The sequence below is a fragment of the Mauremys mutica genome, unplaced genomic scaffold, assembly GCF_020497125.1.
Source record: "Mauremys mutica isolate MM-2020 ecotype Southern unplaced genomic scaffold, ASM2049712v1 Super-Scaffold_100084, whole genome shotgun sequence".
Lineage (NCBI taxonomy): Eukaryota > Metazoa > Chordata > Testudines > Geoemydidae > Mauremys > Mauremys mutica.
Genome location: NW_025423260.1, coordinates 473377 through 489648, shown reverse-complemented (window position 1 = coordinate 489648; position 16272 = coordinate 473377). Strand labels below are relative to the sequence as shown.

The 16272-nt window shown below is 51.1% G+C and overlaps 1 non-coding gene across 1 annotated transcript; it reads right to left on the bottom strand.

Annotated features, from left to right (window-relative positions):
- Window positions 1-12241: 12241 nt before the first annotated feature.
- TRNAA-UGC lies at window positions 12242-12313 on the bottom strand. The gene has a single exon. It is a non-coding gene; the product is annotated as a tRNA-Ala (tRNA).
- Window positions 12314-16272: the final 3959 nt, after the last annotated feature.

Here is a 16272-nt window from a genome sequence, read left to right as displayed (position 1 = left end):
ATAGGTTGCCTACTCCTGCTCTAACCAATTATAAACCACTACCCTAATTAACTTACACCTGGCAACATTAATTATACAGGAGAGAGAAACAATTAGAGAATCAGACTGATTAACAATGTAAAAGTGGTGGCCATAAAGATAAAGCAATACAGAAATGAGGGTTTCACAACCACAACCATTGATAAGTGATTTCTTGCCAGACAGAATGCTGTCAAATTAAGGTTTCTTTAACCATCTTAAGATCCAGACAGGACTGTCTTCCTAACAGCCCAATAGCACCTTATTTCAGTGTGACTGGTTTGGGATGTGAGGATGTGACCCTTCGCTTCCCAGCTTATGGCTGCCCCTGCTGCTTAGCCAAAGGCCTTAGCCTAAGAACAAGGCCTCAGACGGTCACAGTAAGAGAAGGCCCAGACACAGGCAGACTGTGATTTTGATTCTTTGTTTTCATACTCCTGTAACTAGCTAAGTGATAAAAATACACCTACGTTCTTAAAATATAGGCTTTGCAGGCAGGCCTGAATATCTCCATTCTAACAGGGTTCTACCCCATTCCCCCATGCTGTGTCTGTCTTGTTTATTTAGACTGTAAATTCTTCAGAGCATGGGCCATCTACTATTCTGCATTTGTACTGTGCCTAGCACAACGGAGACACACTGTTAGTTGGTCCTTAGGCACTAAGGTAATGTGTATGATTAATAATAATAATAACTCTCCTGCCACTTTGAGCCAAGGAAGCTGGTCTTGGGATGTTACTGCTTAAAAATGATCTGAGCTTAAAACCATGGACTATTCTTTGTGACAAGTATCCCACAAATTCCACTGACCTCCCTTGTTTTCTTTGCCTGGCATAGGGTTTCTAAATTCCAAACCTGATGTGGTCTCACAGCTGGAACGAGGGGAAGAGCCGTGGGTCCTGGACCTCCAGGGTTCTGAGAAAGAAGTGCTTCGAAGAGCTGCCTGCACAGGTGAGGACTTGGTTAAAGCAAGTCAAAAACTGTCCGTGAATACAGAAAACATTCGGGATGCCCTACAAAGACCTTGTGAGCTCTCCAAGTTCAGGATTGTTCCCTGCAGATGTGGAATAATTAGGCAGATGTTACTCATGGCTTCCCACCTATCCTGACTAACAACTGGCAGCAGATCCCTACCTGATCCCACTTTCCCCTGCATGTTCTGGTGAAATGCAGACCAAAACTGATCCCTTCCTCTCTCCTCTGGGGAAAATCGGCTCCCGATAGGTTTGATCTCTCCTGCACATATTTTGGTTTGTTCATCCGTTTTAAAATTCCTGTCTCTGGCTGTGGTTACACTTAGCACTTCAAAGCGCTGCCGCGGCAGCACTTAAAGCGCTAAGTGTAGTCAAAGCGCCAGCGCTGGGAGAGAGCTCTCCCAGCGCTGTCCGTACTCCACCTCCCTGTGGGGAATAACGGACAGCGCTGGGAGCCGCGCTCCCAGCGCTGGGGCTTTGACTACACTGGCGCTTTGTAGTGCCGCAATTTGCAGCGCTGGAGAGGGTGTGTTTTCACACCCTGCTGCAGCGCTGCAAATTTGTAAGTGTAGCCAAGACCTCTGAGATTTCCTTTCTCTCAGGCACAGGGAGTGACCTATGTCTGGATTCTCTCTGTCTCCCATCAGGTGATAGGATGGTGCGTGAGAATGAGGAGCAGAAACCCCAGCAGGAAGATGCTGAGCAAGGAGCACCACATGGGACGTTATCAGGAAGACCCAAAGGGAATGTTTCCAGGAGTTGTTGTCACGGAGTGTGGGGGAGTCAGGTCCTGCACCCCCGGACTCCCTGCAGATTCATCAGGACTCTCAGCCAGCCAGTAAAGCAGAAGGTTTATTTAGACGACAGGAACACAGTCCAACACAGGTCTTGCAGGTACAGATAACCGGATCCCCCGGATAGGTCCATCTTGGGGGGCCCCACAGCCCCCCCTTGGGGATCAGAGCTCGGTCTCCCTGCCTCCCCTCTGTTCTCCAGCCAGCACTCGTCTGCCCATTCCCTCCGGCCCCCCCTCTTTCCTCAGCTCCTTTCCTTTGTCTCCCCTGGCCAGAGGTGTCATCTCCCCTCCCCCAGGCCAAGCTCAGCTCACAGTTGAATTCCTGCATCTTCACCTAAACCTCTGGCTCTCCCCTCCCCCGCACAGACAGTCTGTGCTTCCTACTCTTTCACACCTCTCCCCCCTCCGAGACTGAACTGAGCGGGGTCACTCCAGCCAGTGACCCGGGGAAGTTCAGACCCACCTACAACCTTATGCCGCCCGCGCCCTCTCCCCACCCCAGTACCCCTGGGGTGCACACGGTGCTGGGGCCTTCCCCCCACGTTCCAGTCTGGGGGGCTGTGATTCAGGCTCTCTCGGTTCAGAGCCCCCCTCCTGACCCTGGCCCCCCTCCGGACAGGCTCCTCGGGGTGGGGCCCGGGCCTTACAGCCATCTCCCCCCTGTCCCGGGCCTTCCTCCCCCTCTGGCAGACGTCACAGGAGCGGCAGTGCTGCCGGACATGGGCAAAGACCCCAGGCCAGTAATAGTTCTGCAGCAGCCTCTGCTGGGTACGCCAGGCTCCCTGGTGCCCTGAGGGGGACATGTCATGGGCCTGGCACAGCAGCTGGCGGCGATACTCCTGGGGTGCCACCAGCTGCCTCCTGATCCCTCCTGACTCCATCTTCCCTGGGGGAGCCCATTCTCGGTACAGGAGCCCCTTCTCCCACAGGAACCTTTTCCGGCCACCTCGTCCCATGGTCTGTCCCCCCCGAGGTTGGCCAGGTCCCTTATCCTCCGCAAGGAGGGGTCTTCCCGCACCGCGGCCTGGTACTCAGCCGCTGGGGCAGGGGCGGGGATCTGCTCTCTCTCACCGGCTGGGTATGGGGCCACAGCCTCTCTGAGCCCCGTCCCTGGGCGTTCCCTCCCTACCGGGTCAGGGTCCGGTGTCTCGGCCAAAGTACTTTCCCCGGGGTCAGGGTGCAGAGCCCTGCGTCGACCCTGACTACGGTTCACGGACAGGGTACCCTGGGTGTTACTTGGCCAGTCCTCGAGGTCCCCCCCCATTAGCACCTCCGTGGGCAAATGTGGGTGCACCCCCACGTCCTTGAGGCCCTCCTTGTCCCCCCACTTTAGGTGCACCCTCGCTACAGGCACCTTGAATGGGGTCCCGATCACACCCCTCAGGTTCAGGTAGGTGTTGGGCACCATCCGATCTGGGCCCACCACCTGCGGCCGGGCCAGCGTCACCTCTGCGCCCGTATCCCAGTACCCAGTGACCTCCTTCCCGTCTACCTCCAGGGGAACAAGGCACTCGCTCCGGAGGGGTAGTCCCGTGCCCACCCTGTAAACCCCAAACTCAGGGCTGGGAGCATCCAGCCCCTCGGAGGGGTCCACCCGGGGCCCCCCTCCCTCCTTCGCAGGGGGTACGCGGCCCACCCCCCTTTCGTGCGAACGCTGCCCCTCATCCGGCTGGGTCTCTACCAAGTTGACCCGGTGTGGGGTTGGTCTGCTCAGTTTGTCCCGGAGCTTGGGGCACTGGCCCCGTACGTGGCCCGGTTGGCCACATTGATAGCAGCCCATGTCTCGTGGGTCCCCTCGAGTGGGACGGCTGGACCTGACGCCAGATGCTTCCCTTTGGTGGGGGCCCTCCCTCGGCTCCTTCTGGGAGGTCCCATGGTGACTCTCTCTCTGCGTTGAGGCAGACCTGCTCCTTCGAGACGCCTCCCTGACATCTCCTGCCCGACTGTCCATGTATTGGTCGGCCAGCCGGCCTGCGTGCTGCGGGTTCTCCGGCTTCTGGTCCATCAGCCACTGCTTCAGGTCAGACGGGCACTGCGCATACAGGTGCTCCAGTACGACTAGGTCAAGCAGGTCCTCTCTGGTTTGGGCCCCAGCCGTCCACTTGCGGGCGTACCCCTGCGCCCGGTTGACCAGTTGCAGGTATGTGACCTCCCGGGTCTTACGTTGACTCCGGAACCTCTTCCGGTACATCTCCGGGGTCAGCCCAAACTCGCGGAGCAGGGCCTCTTTGAACAGGTTGTAGTCCCGCGCCTCCTCCCCTCTCATTCGGCTGTACACCTCCACGGCGGTGGAGTCCAGTAAGGGGGTGAGGCACCGGATCCTGTCTGCAGGGTCCACCTGGTGCAGCTCGCAGGCGTTCTCAAAGGCCGTCAGGAAGGTGTCTATGTCCTCCCCCTCCTTACGCGGGGCCAGGAAGCTCTTACCGAAGCTCTTTGTAGGCTTGGGCCCCCCCTCACTCACCGCAGCCGGGGCCTCCCTGCTTTTCAGCTGGGCCATGGCCAGCTCATGTTCACGCTGCTTCTCCTTCTCTTCCAGCTCCTGCTGGCGCTGGTTCTCCTCGTGTTTACGCTGGTTCTCCCGCTCCTTCAGTTCTTGCCTCCTTAACTCGAGCTCTTCCCGTCTCAGCTCCCTGTCATGTTCCATCCGCATCCGCTCCAGGGACAGGGAGCTCCGCCGGGACGATCCCCTGCTGGCCACCGAGCCCTCGGTAGTCGCTGGGCTCCCCCTCCCCCTACGCCTAGGGGTGGGGGGTCTCGGGGAGCCCTCAGCGGCCGGCTGACCACTCCCAGTGGGGACAGACACTGGTGCCTGCGCTGCATCTGCCGGGCTGCTTCCCTCAGAGACAGGGACCGGTTCATTGACTCGATCTCTCTCCTCCAGCCGGGCAATCAGCTGGGCCTTGGTGAGCTTCCCATGGCGCAGCCCCCTCTGCTTGCACAGCTCCACCAGCTCCCACTTGCGCTGCTGGGAATACATCTTCCTGCTGGCCGCTCGCAGGCCGGGGTGTTCGCCGCTCCCCACGGGTTCCAGGGGGACCCCTAGTGTGCCCGTCCTTGAGGTCACCACCCCTCTGCCAGGGTCGAGCTGCAGACTCCTCCGCCCCTGGGATCGCTCGCTGTGATCCCCCGGGGGACCCTGTTACTGCAAAGTCCTGCTCTCTGGCCACACTCTCCCAGGGGTGAATCGCCCCTTCGTTTTACTGCTCCCCAGTCACTTACTGCAGGAAGCGCCGTCCACGGGGTGCCGCCGATCCCACCGCTGCCACCAGTTGTCACGGAGTGTGGGGGAGTCAGGTCCTGCACCCCCGGACTCCCTGCAGATTCATCAGGACTCTCAGCCAGCCAGTAAAGCAGAAGGTTTATTTAGACGACAGGAACACAGTCCAACACAGGTCTTGCAGGTACAGATAACCGGATCCCCCGGATAGGTCCATCTTGGGGGGCCCCACAGCCCCCCCTTGGGGATCAGAGCTCGGTCTCCCTGCCTCCCCTCTGTTCTCCAGCCAGCACTCGTCTGCCCATTCCCTCCGGCCCCCCCTCTTTCCTCAGCTCCTTTCCTTTGTCTCCCCTGGCCAGAGGTGTCATCTCCCCTCCCCCAGGCCAAGCTCAGCTCACAGTTGAATTCCTGCATCTTCACCTAAACCTCTGGCTCTCCCCTCCCCCGCACAGACAGTCTGTGCTTCCTACTCTTTCACAGTTGTGCACTCCGAGAAACAGTAAAAGCCTCTGAGACTCAGCAGAGGCCAGAGGAGAACTTCAGTAGCCTCTCAGACCTTATTACACATGAGAGAATCAACTTGGAAGAGACAAACTACACATGCCACAAGTGCAGGGAAAGCTTCAGTCAGCGCTCACACCTTAACAGACATCAGAGAATCCACACAGGAGAGACGCCCTACACATGCGCTGAATGCGGGAAAAGCTTCAGTCTGCGCTCAAACCTTATCACACATGAGAGAATCCACACAGGAGAGACGCCCTACACATGCGCTGAGTGCGGGAAAAGCTTCAGTCAGCGCTCAAACCTTATCACACATCAGAGAATCCACACCGGTGAGAAGCCCTACACGTGCTCTGAGTGCGGGAAAAGCTTCAGTCAGCGCTCAAGCCTTATCACACATGAGAAAATCCACAAAGGAGAGACGCCCTACACGTGCTCTGAGTGCGGGAAAAGCTTCAGTCTGCGCTCAAACCTTATCAGACATCAGAGAATCCACACAGGGGAGACGCCCTGTACGTGCTCTGAGTGCGGGAAAAGCTTCAATCAGATGTCATTCCCTATTAGATATCAGAAAATCCAAATGGGAGAGAACTGTAAGAAATGCCTTTATTAGGGCTTCCCAAAAATTTGTTTTAAAAAAAATCACATTTGCTAATTCCAATTTAGTGATCTTTGCACCATCTTCACTGTGGTCTCTCAGCTCTGCCGGATGAGTTGCCTGCTTCTGACTTTTGCAGTTCACCCTTCTTTGGGGTCAGTCCTGTGATCTTTTCTATCAGCTCCTTTCCTTTTGACTTTTAGGAGCATGTGTCCTTCCAGCCAGGAATTTCATCAGCTCCAGGTGGGGGAGAGAGGGTTACCTGTGCCTTACATCCACTAGGACTGTACATGGAATTGGCTGCTCAAGTTAGTGATTTTGGTGTAAAAATACAATTATAGTTGTAGAACAGAAGCAGCCCAGGCAATGAACCGAACAGACAATGATCAAGTGATCTCTCTCCTGCCATCCATCTCCATCCTCTGACAAACAGAGGCTAGGGACACCATTCCTTACCCATCCTGGCTAATAGCCATTAATGGACTTAACCTCCATGAATTTATCCAGTTTTCTTTTAAACCTTGTTATAGTCCTAGCCTTCACACCCTCCTCAGGTGAGTTCCACAGGTTAACGGTGCGCTGTGTGAAGAAGAACTTCCTTTTATTTGTTTTAAACCTGCTGCCTATTAATTTCATTTGGTGGCCCCTAGTTCTTGTATTATGGGAGTAAGTAAATAACTTTTCCTTATCTACTTTCTCCACATGACTCATGGTTTTATATACCTATATCATATTCCCTCTTAGTCTCCTCTTTTCCAAGCTGAAAAGCCCTAGCCTCTTTAATCTCTCCTCATATGGGACCCTCTCCAAACCCCTAATAATTTTAATTGCCCTTCTCTGAACCTTTTCTAATGCCAGTATATCTTTTTTGAGATGAGACGACCACATCTGTACATAGTATTCAAGATGTGGGCGTACCATGGAGTTATATAAGGGTAATAATATAGTCAGTCTTATTCTCTATCCCCTTTTTAATGATTCCTAACATCCTGTTTGCTTTTTTGACTGCCTCTGCACACTGCGTGGGCATCTTCAGAGAACTACCCACAATGACTCCAAGATCTTTTTCCTGATTTGTTGTAACTAAATTAGTCCCCATCATATTTTATGTATAATTGGAGTTATTTTTTCCAATATGCATTACTTTACATTTATCCACATTAAATTTCATTTGCCATTTTGTTGCCCAATCACTTGGTTTTGTGAGCTCTTTTTTAAGTTCTTCACAGTCTGCTTTGGTCTTAACTATCTTGAGCAGTTTAGTATCATCTGCAAACTTTGCCACCTCACTTTTTACCCCTTTCTCCAGATCGTTTATGAATAAGGTGAATAGGATTGGTCCTAGGACTGACCCTTGGGGAACACCACTAGTTACCCCTCTCCATTCTGAGAATTTACCATTAATTCCTACCCTTTGTTCCCTGTCTTTTAACCAGTTCTCAATCCATGAAAGGACCTTCCCTTTTATCCCATGACAACTTAATTTATGTAAGAGCCTTTGGTGAGGCTTTCTGGAAATCTAAGTACACTATGTCCACTGGATCCCCCTTGTCCACATGTTTGTTGACCCCCTCAAAGAACTCTAATAGATTAGTAAGACACGATTTCCCTTTACGGAAACCGTGTTGACTTTTGCCCAACAATTTATGTTCTTCTATGTGTCTGACAATTTTATTCTTTACTATTGTTTCAACTAATTTGCCCGGTACCGATGTTAGACTTACTGGTCTGTAATTGCCGGGATCACCTCTAGAGCCCTTTTTAAATATTGGCGTTACATTAGCTAACTTCCAGTCACTGGGTTCCAAAGCCGATTCAAAGGACAGGTTACAAACCATAGTTAATAGTTCCACAACTTCACATTTGAGTTCTTTCAGAACTCTTGGGTGAATGCCATCTGGTCCCGGTGACTTGTTAATGTTGAGTTTATCAATTAATTCCAAAACCTGCTCTAGTGACACTTCAGTCTGTGACAGTTCCTCAGATTTGTCACCTACAATTTGGCAATGTTTATGCTCCTTTCTAGGATTTGACTTCCGCTTTTTAAAGGAAGACTTTTTGTCTTTCACTGCTTCTTTTACATGGTTGTTAAGCCCCGGTGGCTCTTTTTTAGTTCTTTTACTGTGCTTCTTAAATTGGGGTATACATTTAAGTTGGGCCTCTATTATGGTGTCATTAAAGTGTCCATGCAGCTTACAGGAATTTCACTTCAGTCACTGTACCTTTTAATTTCTGTTTAACTAACCCCCTCATTTTTGTATAGTTCCCCTTTTTGAAATTAAATGCCACAGCATTGGGCTGTTGAGATGTTCTTCCCACCACAGGGATGTTAAATGTTATTATATTATGCCATTTATTTCGAGCAACTGCAGTTATTCGGGAGAGTACAGACAGGCAGAGTTTCCCCTCCCGAGGTAGGTCTCGGTTAGATAAACAATTAAGGCAAGCATTTATACCTTTTGCGACATACACTGAGGAGCAACAACTGCATTTTGTTTGTACATATTCCTTTCTGATAGCTTACTTCTCTCAGCAATTTCTGCTACAATCTGCATTCTATTCTTATCTAACACAAGGTTGAAAACCAGCATCTCTTACAGTTCTTTTCCGCTCGCCCACGCCCTGCTTGGAAGTCTCCCGTTATTAGCTGTTAGTTAGCCTGGTAAATATCAAGTCCCTGAGAAAACACAGTTATACGAAGCAAAACGAAATCACAAACAGAAATGTCATTGGAAATTCAAAAATTAAAAAGGAAAATGCAATTCCCATCACTTCATTGTATCTGGGCCATTCCTGTATCGAGAGTACCCGCTAAGGGCCCTGTGTGCTCATGGGAAACCTGGAGGAACTCATAGCACAGCCTGGACATGAAACTCAACTGCTCCCAGGTGCCGCCGTAAAACCCTTTCCCTGCTGTGATGTTGATGATTTTATGAAAATATGCTAATGAGTGTGAATATAATGTAACTGGAACATGCTTCATGCAAAAGGTCTCTTGTGCAGTATCATTACAAAGCTTATTATCTACTGTGTGTGTTCAGCCTATTTGTATGAACCGATCATTCCTGTATCTGAAGCTAGAAATATGAGCTATAACTCTGAGGTCCTGTTGTAATGATGCAAAGTGTGGGCCATTAATAGTGGTTTGGACTCTTGATGGCTCCCATTAACCAGGACAATTGACTGGAGATGGCTCTGTCCTGCACCATCTGTGAGTCAGGCCAGGAACAATGAAGGCTTGGGGGGGTCTCACAGGACATGTGGCCATGTCACCTGGTACAGGAATCCATCTTAAACCTGGGGCTTTTCCCCAGGAGAGAGACAAAAGATTCCTGCCTTGTACCAAAGCTGTATAAGGGGGTGGAACAGAAGAAAGGTGGCTGCACTCATGAGAAATCCCCTAGCTACCACCTGAGCTGGAACAAGGACTATACCAGGTGCAAAGATTGGGCCCAGACAAGAAATAAGTCTAGTCTGCAAAAGAAGCTTGTTGGAAGATCTCTGAGGGTGAGATTTTATCTGTATTGAGTTTCATACTGTATTAGTCTTAGACTTGCATGTTTTATTTTGCTCTATGGAGAATACAAACTCCACAGAGAAGGAAAAGTTAATGCCTTAGAAAAATCTGTGTGTGTTAGTGTCTTGGAACCACTCTCCTATAGCTTCTTTTCTCTGATTTCCTTTAGAAAATCTGAAGCAGGGAGCAGAAAACCATTGTCTTTTCTGAGGTGTGAGCTCAGGACCTACTGAGTATGAGACTGACATGCTGCCAACTATGCTAAGAAGGCCCAGGAAAATGTTTAGGCTCAGTGCATATAGGACCCTCCTACAGCAGTGACTGGGGCAGGGAAGGAGCTGGAAGAAGCAGGGAGATCTGGTGCCCACAGACCTGTCCTGGCATCTTTCTCAGCAGCAAAGAAATCAATTTGCCCTTCCAGTGAACAATCTGCTGGAACTAATGGCAGCACAGGGGGGATGTTTCTAAAGTATGCACCCACCTCTACATTTTAGAACTTACTCTCCTTTTTCTACTATAGCACTTTGTGTATGAATTAGGCAAAACAAACTACACACGTAAGAGAAACAAGGTCTTGAGAGAAAGCTTGAACTCATAACCCCAACAGATGGCCCCTCTGCACTAACCAGTTGCACCCCTGTAGGTGTTTTTTAAACACATTTGGGAAGCAGGCAGTTATCAGTCTCTGTGGTTCACACCTTTGCCTGGTAATTGAAAGGCTGCTGGTTCAAACTTAACTCAAGATGCGGCTTTTCAGCGATGAGACTCCAGTGCATTTTAACAGGAAGAAAATCTCTATTCTGGCTTTGCCCATTAGACTCCTTCTTCTCATCTTCTCCCCCTCCCCCAGTCTCTTTCCTTCCCCACTGGGGCCATGCAGAGAGGAGCCCCAGTCAGTCTCTGTCACAGAGAGTCTGTATCCCATAAAGGGAGGGAGGGGTCTCTCTAAAACACTGATAATGGGGAGGGGAGTGGTGTGCGTGGTTAGGGGGAGACAGGATGGAGAACTAACAGTGGGGCACAGAGAGATTCCCGCAGATTGGGGAGATCCCCTGCTGCCCCCCATCAGCCAGCTGTGAGAAGAACAACTGTGGTGGTGGGAGGGTCTCCACATGCTGCCCCCGCCCCAACTGCCAACTCTGCCAACTGTGGCAATGGGAGCTGCAGGGGTGGAGTCTGCGGGCAGCGGTGCGCAGAGACGCCCCTGGCCCTCCAGCTTAGGGGCTGCAGGTTGCTTTCGGGAGATGCCCGAGGTAAATGCTGCACCCCTCACCCTCTCCTGCGACCCCAACCCCCTGCACCAGCCCAGACCCCACACCTGCACCCAACCTCCCTCGAAGAGCCTGCCCCCCACACTCCCTCCTTCACCACAACCCCCTGACTGAGCCCAGACCCTGCACCCAAACTCTCCCAGAGCCCAACCCCTCTCCCTCCCACAAACAAACTCCTTCCCAGAGCCTTTGGCAGGTGTGTGTAGCAGGTGGGGCAGGACTTGGTCCCATTCTGGGCACCACCAAAAATTATACAAACCTGCCTCCCGTGTCCAGCCCAACCTTCTGCTGATGCACCTCAGCCCACACCCGTGCAGGGTTTGAAGCTTTCATTGCTTAAGTTCCAGGACACAGAGGAATTTCAGCTCCCCTTTGCCCAGAGGGAACCTTCACCCCACTCCTAACCAGATTCTTGTCCATGGGATCACTGTAGGGGGGCTGGGTCCCTCGGTGTCTTTTCTCTCTCTAGGACAGGCCAGGGTGCAATAACTGGGGGCATCTGAGCACCGAGGACTTTCTGTGGGGCTGCCATTCCCCTTCCCCTTCTGTGGTCCCATCTGTCACTGACTCCAGCCTTTTTTCTATCCATCGTCAGCACCATCCCAAGCCAGCAGCACTCGCCTCAAAAAGACAGAGTCCAGTGGCACCTTACAGACTAACAGACGTATTGGAGCATAAGCTTCCGTGGGTGGATACCCACTTCGTCAGATGAATGTAGTGGAAATTTGCAGGGGCAGGTATAAGTATGCAGGCAAGAACCAGTCTAGAGATAACAAGGTTAGTTCAGTCAGGGAGGATGAGACCCTCTTCTAGCAGTTGAGATGTGATCACCAAGGGAGGAGAAACTGCTTTTGTAGTTGGCAAGCCAGTCACAGAATTCCCACTCCATTCATCTGACGAAGTGGGGATTCACCCACGAAAGCTCATGCTCCAATACGTCTGTTAGGCTAGAAGGTGCCACAGGACTCTGTCGCCTTTTACAGATCCAGACTAACACGGCTACCCCTCTGATACTCAAAAAGACAGTGTCCCCTGCTGGGAGTAAATCACTGACCTCTCTCAACCCTGCCCCTCTGTTTCCTTGCCTCTCAGTCTGTGCAGATGGGACCTTTCCCTCCAGTGCTGGAGGATTCGCCCTTCTCATCTACCATTGTCCCAAGCAGCACAGCGGGTGGGAATCTTAAACGTACCGAGGTAACTTAGGAGCAGAAACATAACCCCCCCCCCGATCTTCCATGCAATTGTCACTTGCCCCTCACTGAGCAGGACTGAAACTGGTGCAGGGAGACTGGTGGGCCACATCCCCTCTGGGCATGAGCAAAGCAGCAGGGTGAAAAAAATGATCATGGAGATGCTGGGGATTGAACCCAGGGCCTCATACATGCAAAGCATGTGCTCAACCACTGAGCTACATCCCCTAGCAGGTTGTGTGTGCTATGGGTTACACTCAGAGCCCTCCTGTTTCCAGAGCATCCAGTGACCTATAAGCTTCACAAGAAGCCCATTCCCCTCTCTGAGGACCAATCCTGCTCTCCTGGAGATGACTTGGTCATAGGGGTCACTTTTCAGCAGGGCCAGATTCTATGTGTGGGGCAGAGAGAGTGGGTGCCCTGGTCTCAGGGTGCAGAGATACACTCAGCCCTCTCCCCTGCATTGGGTTGGGGGTGCTGCAATCCCCTGCTGCAAGGTCATGGTGGGGGATGCTGTGAGCAGCTCAACACCTCACCCTGGTGGCAGAAGTGGTGTGGGGAGCTCCAGGTGTTTCTAGGATCTGCTATTTCCACCTGCCTGTGAAGTCCAGCTTTCCCCAGCACATTCACTGCGGTGCAATTGGGTCACTGTTTCCGTGGATGAACAGCAAAGAATGGCTCCCAGTTTCCCTTCTATTGCCAGCAGGATTAGCCTGTGTCAGTGCTTAATGAGGTGGATCTAGTTGTAGATTGTTATTCGTTCCCCACCTTGACAATTCACACAGTCCCTTTCCCAGGCAGATTCCCAGCACCTCAGTGATCCTGGTAGCAGGGTTGGGTCCTGAGATTTTCAGGGTTCTTTTCCCCTCCACCTGGAGTGAACTCAGCTTTTTCCCCATCCCAGACAATCCATGAAATAACAACAGGAGCATAAAGAAAGAGGGGAGGGAACATCTCACGGCCAGGGCTGGATGTGCCCAGAGCCCCCTGCTTGTCCATTGTTTCCATGGAATTTGGCCCCCTGCTTTGCACAAGGGACAGAGAAAGATCTTGCTGTTCCTGTGTCTGTGCAAAGAAAATTGTGCTTCTGTATGAAAGAGAGGCGGGAAATGGCCCCATGATGGGGCAATAGCCTCAGGATTAAGAACAAAGGACAATGATGGGAAGGTTCACAATTGACTCAGTAGTTGCATACAAAGGTTCAGGTTTGGCAGTGACACTGGGAAATTCTGGCTCCTTCTCAGGCTCAGGGTGGCCACCCCGGTCTAGATGTAGAAGTTGCAACATTTAAACTTGAAAGAGGGGCCAATTTCCCCATCATTTCACACCTTTACACCCAAACACGATGACTTTCTGAATGAACCCTCCTCGTTCAGCCAGAAGATCTTGGGGTGGATGTAGGAGTCACTGGGTAAAATTCTCTGGACTCTGTTCTGAATCAGGTCAGAGCAGAGGTACCTAGTCATCTAGTCTGGCTGTAAAATCTATAGATCAACACCATTAATATGAAATTAATCCTCAGAAACGGCTGTTCCCCAGCCAGACCCCAGCAAAGGGCTCTCCAGGGAAAGGGCTGTTGAGGAAGGAAAGAAGAAAGATGTCCTTCTCCCACTGGAGGAACTGGGCTCTGTGCTTTGGACAGAAAGGAGGGGAAGGAAATGGTCACACGATGGCAGTAGAACCTAAGAAATGAAACACAATAGGCTTATGTCCACACTGCAATGTAACACCCAGGGCTGCCCCATACCAGCTCAGGCTCCCGGGGCTTGGGCTGTGGGGTGGTAAATTTGCAGTGTAGCCATCTCGGCTCAGGCTCAGTACCGGGCTCTGAGACCCCACAAGGCTGGGAGGGAGTTTAGCAAGTAAAAAAGGTAGAACGGCAGTGGAGTATTACCCTGGTCTCAATGGCATTTCTCCATCGGTCTGTCTGCTTTGGGGCAGGGACAATAACACGTCCTGCTGCATTCGTCATTTCAAAGGGCGGTTTAGGATTTTCATTCTCACACATGGTGCACGAAGCAGGACTCAACCCTCCGTGCAAACTAAACGAGCTGCCCACAGATTCTGGCAGCCACAATGAGGCATTTGGTGTGAGAGCTCAGATCTGCCCCTGTCCCAGAGGGTCGGGGTCATCTGTGAGGGGACTGGACCACTGACCTTCCAGCTCCTAACTCCCAAACTTTCAGTAACTCTATCATCAGTGCCTGTGAGTGTAATTTAAACCATCAAAAGAGTCATAGTGGGCTAGACCATACTCAGGACTTCGGGTCTGGAAAAGATCTGGCACAATCCATAGACCAGGTTGTTATATAAAATGCACATAGATTTTAACCCTTCACACACAGTAATGGCAAAGTTCTTGGTTCAGGCTTGTAGCAGTGATGGAATAAACTGCAGGTTCAAATCAAGTCTCTGGAGTCCGTCCACTGCTGGGATGGGTCATTCAGTCCTTTGTCTAGAGCTTCAATTTGTAGCAAAGTCCCTCCGGAGGTATGAAGCAGGATTGAAGACAAGTTGGAGACGAGGCATCAGCCTTTTATAGTCTCTTGCCATGTGGTCTTTGCTTTCATTGTCCCAAGGACACTCTATCCAGCATGTGGCATAGAAAAACCTTAGAGTTCGTCCATAGGCAGGTCTCTGCAGACCTTGCTGAGTCACAAGGTGTATCTGCTTTCTCTCAGTGGGTCGATTGTAGAGCTGATGGTCCTTAATGGGCCATCAAGCAGGCTAGGCAGAACTGACACCAACTTGTCTGGGGTGTTCCCTGGAAGCAGAGCACAAGTTTGAAATATGGACAGAACAGAGCCAATATTCATAATGTCAACTAAAAAAATGATACACATCTAGAGATAGCATCATTATAATCAGCCAATCAGAACCCCTCCATAGATCCCTTGCATGACAGCCTTTCTACAATATTGGCTGCAAATATAGAACAGCGGTTGCAACGGTGATCTATACAGTTACAGATTATGTCAATAACGTCACAGGAGGTGACACAGCATCAGTGAGTCTGATACTGGAATACTGCCTCCAGTTTTGGTGTCCTCGTTTGAAAAAGATGTAAAATTGGAGCTGGGGCAGCAAAGAGCCACCAAATGTTCTGAGGGCTGGAGAAAAATGCCTTCTAGTGAGCTATGGAAAGAGCTCAACCTGTTTAGCTGATCAAAAGAAGATTGAAAGGTGACTTCATTGAAGTGTTGAAGTGCCTTAATGGAGAGAAAAGATTGGATATTAAAGGGCTCTTGAATCTAGCAGAGAAAAGCATAACAAGACCCAATGGCTGGAAGGTGAAAAGAGACAAAGGGTATGGCTACACTTGAGAGTTGCAGCGCTGGGAGTTACAGCGCTGGTCGTACAGCTGTGTAGGGAAAGCACTGGTGTGTGGCCACACTCACAGCTACCAGCGCTGCAGTGTGGCCACATTTGCAGCATTTGCAGCGCTGTTGGGAGTGATGCATTATGGGCAGCTATCCCAGCGTTCAAGTGGCAGGAACATGCTTTTCAAAAGAGGGGGGTGGGGTGGAGTGTGACAGGGACCGGGGGAGAGAGAGAGAGAGTGGATTTTTGGAGCCGACACTATGTATCAGCTCCCTGCCTTGCAAAATCAGAAAATTTTCCCGATCCCTTACTCTTAACTGCAAACAGCCTGCAGACTAGATAAGCAGCTGCTCCAACGGACTCCCTTTCTCCGCCCCGCCCCCGCTATTTCTATCCTCAAGCAAACACTCATCCCCCTGCCTGCCTCATTCACAGCAAGGTAGTGGATTATCTCATTTGATTTGTTCACAGATTGATCACAGCAAACAGGAGCTGTTTGTTTTTTAGATAAGCAGCTCCTGGAGCCCCGAGTTCACAACAAAACAAAGAGAGGCAGCATAACAAAACAAAGAGAATAATTTAGTTAAAAGCATACTGGGATATCTCTTAATACCCTGGAGGCCAATAACAGCGCTGCTGTGTGGCCACACTTTATGAGCACGCTGTAGCACCAGCGCTGCAATCGTTATACCCCAAGCAGACCCAGGTGTACGGCCAGCGCTGCAGCCAGGGAGTTGCAGCACTGGATGTGCCCTGCAGGTGTGGACAGTTGCTAATTGCAGCGCTGGAAAGCCTCCACCAGCGCTGCAACTCTCAAGTGTAGCCATACCCAAATTCGTATTACAACTAAGGCACATATATTCAAC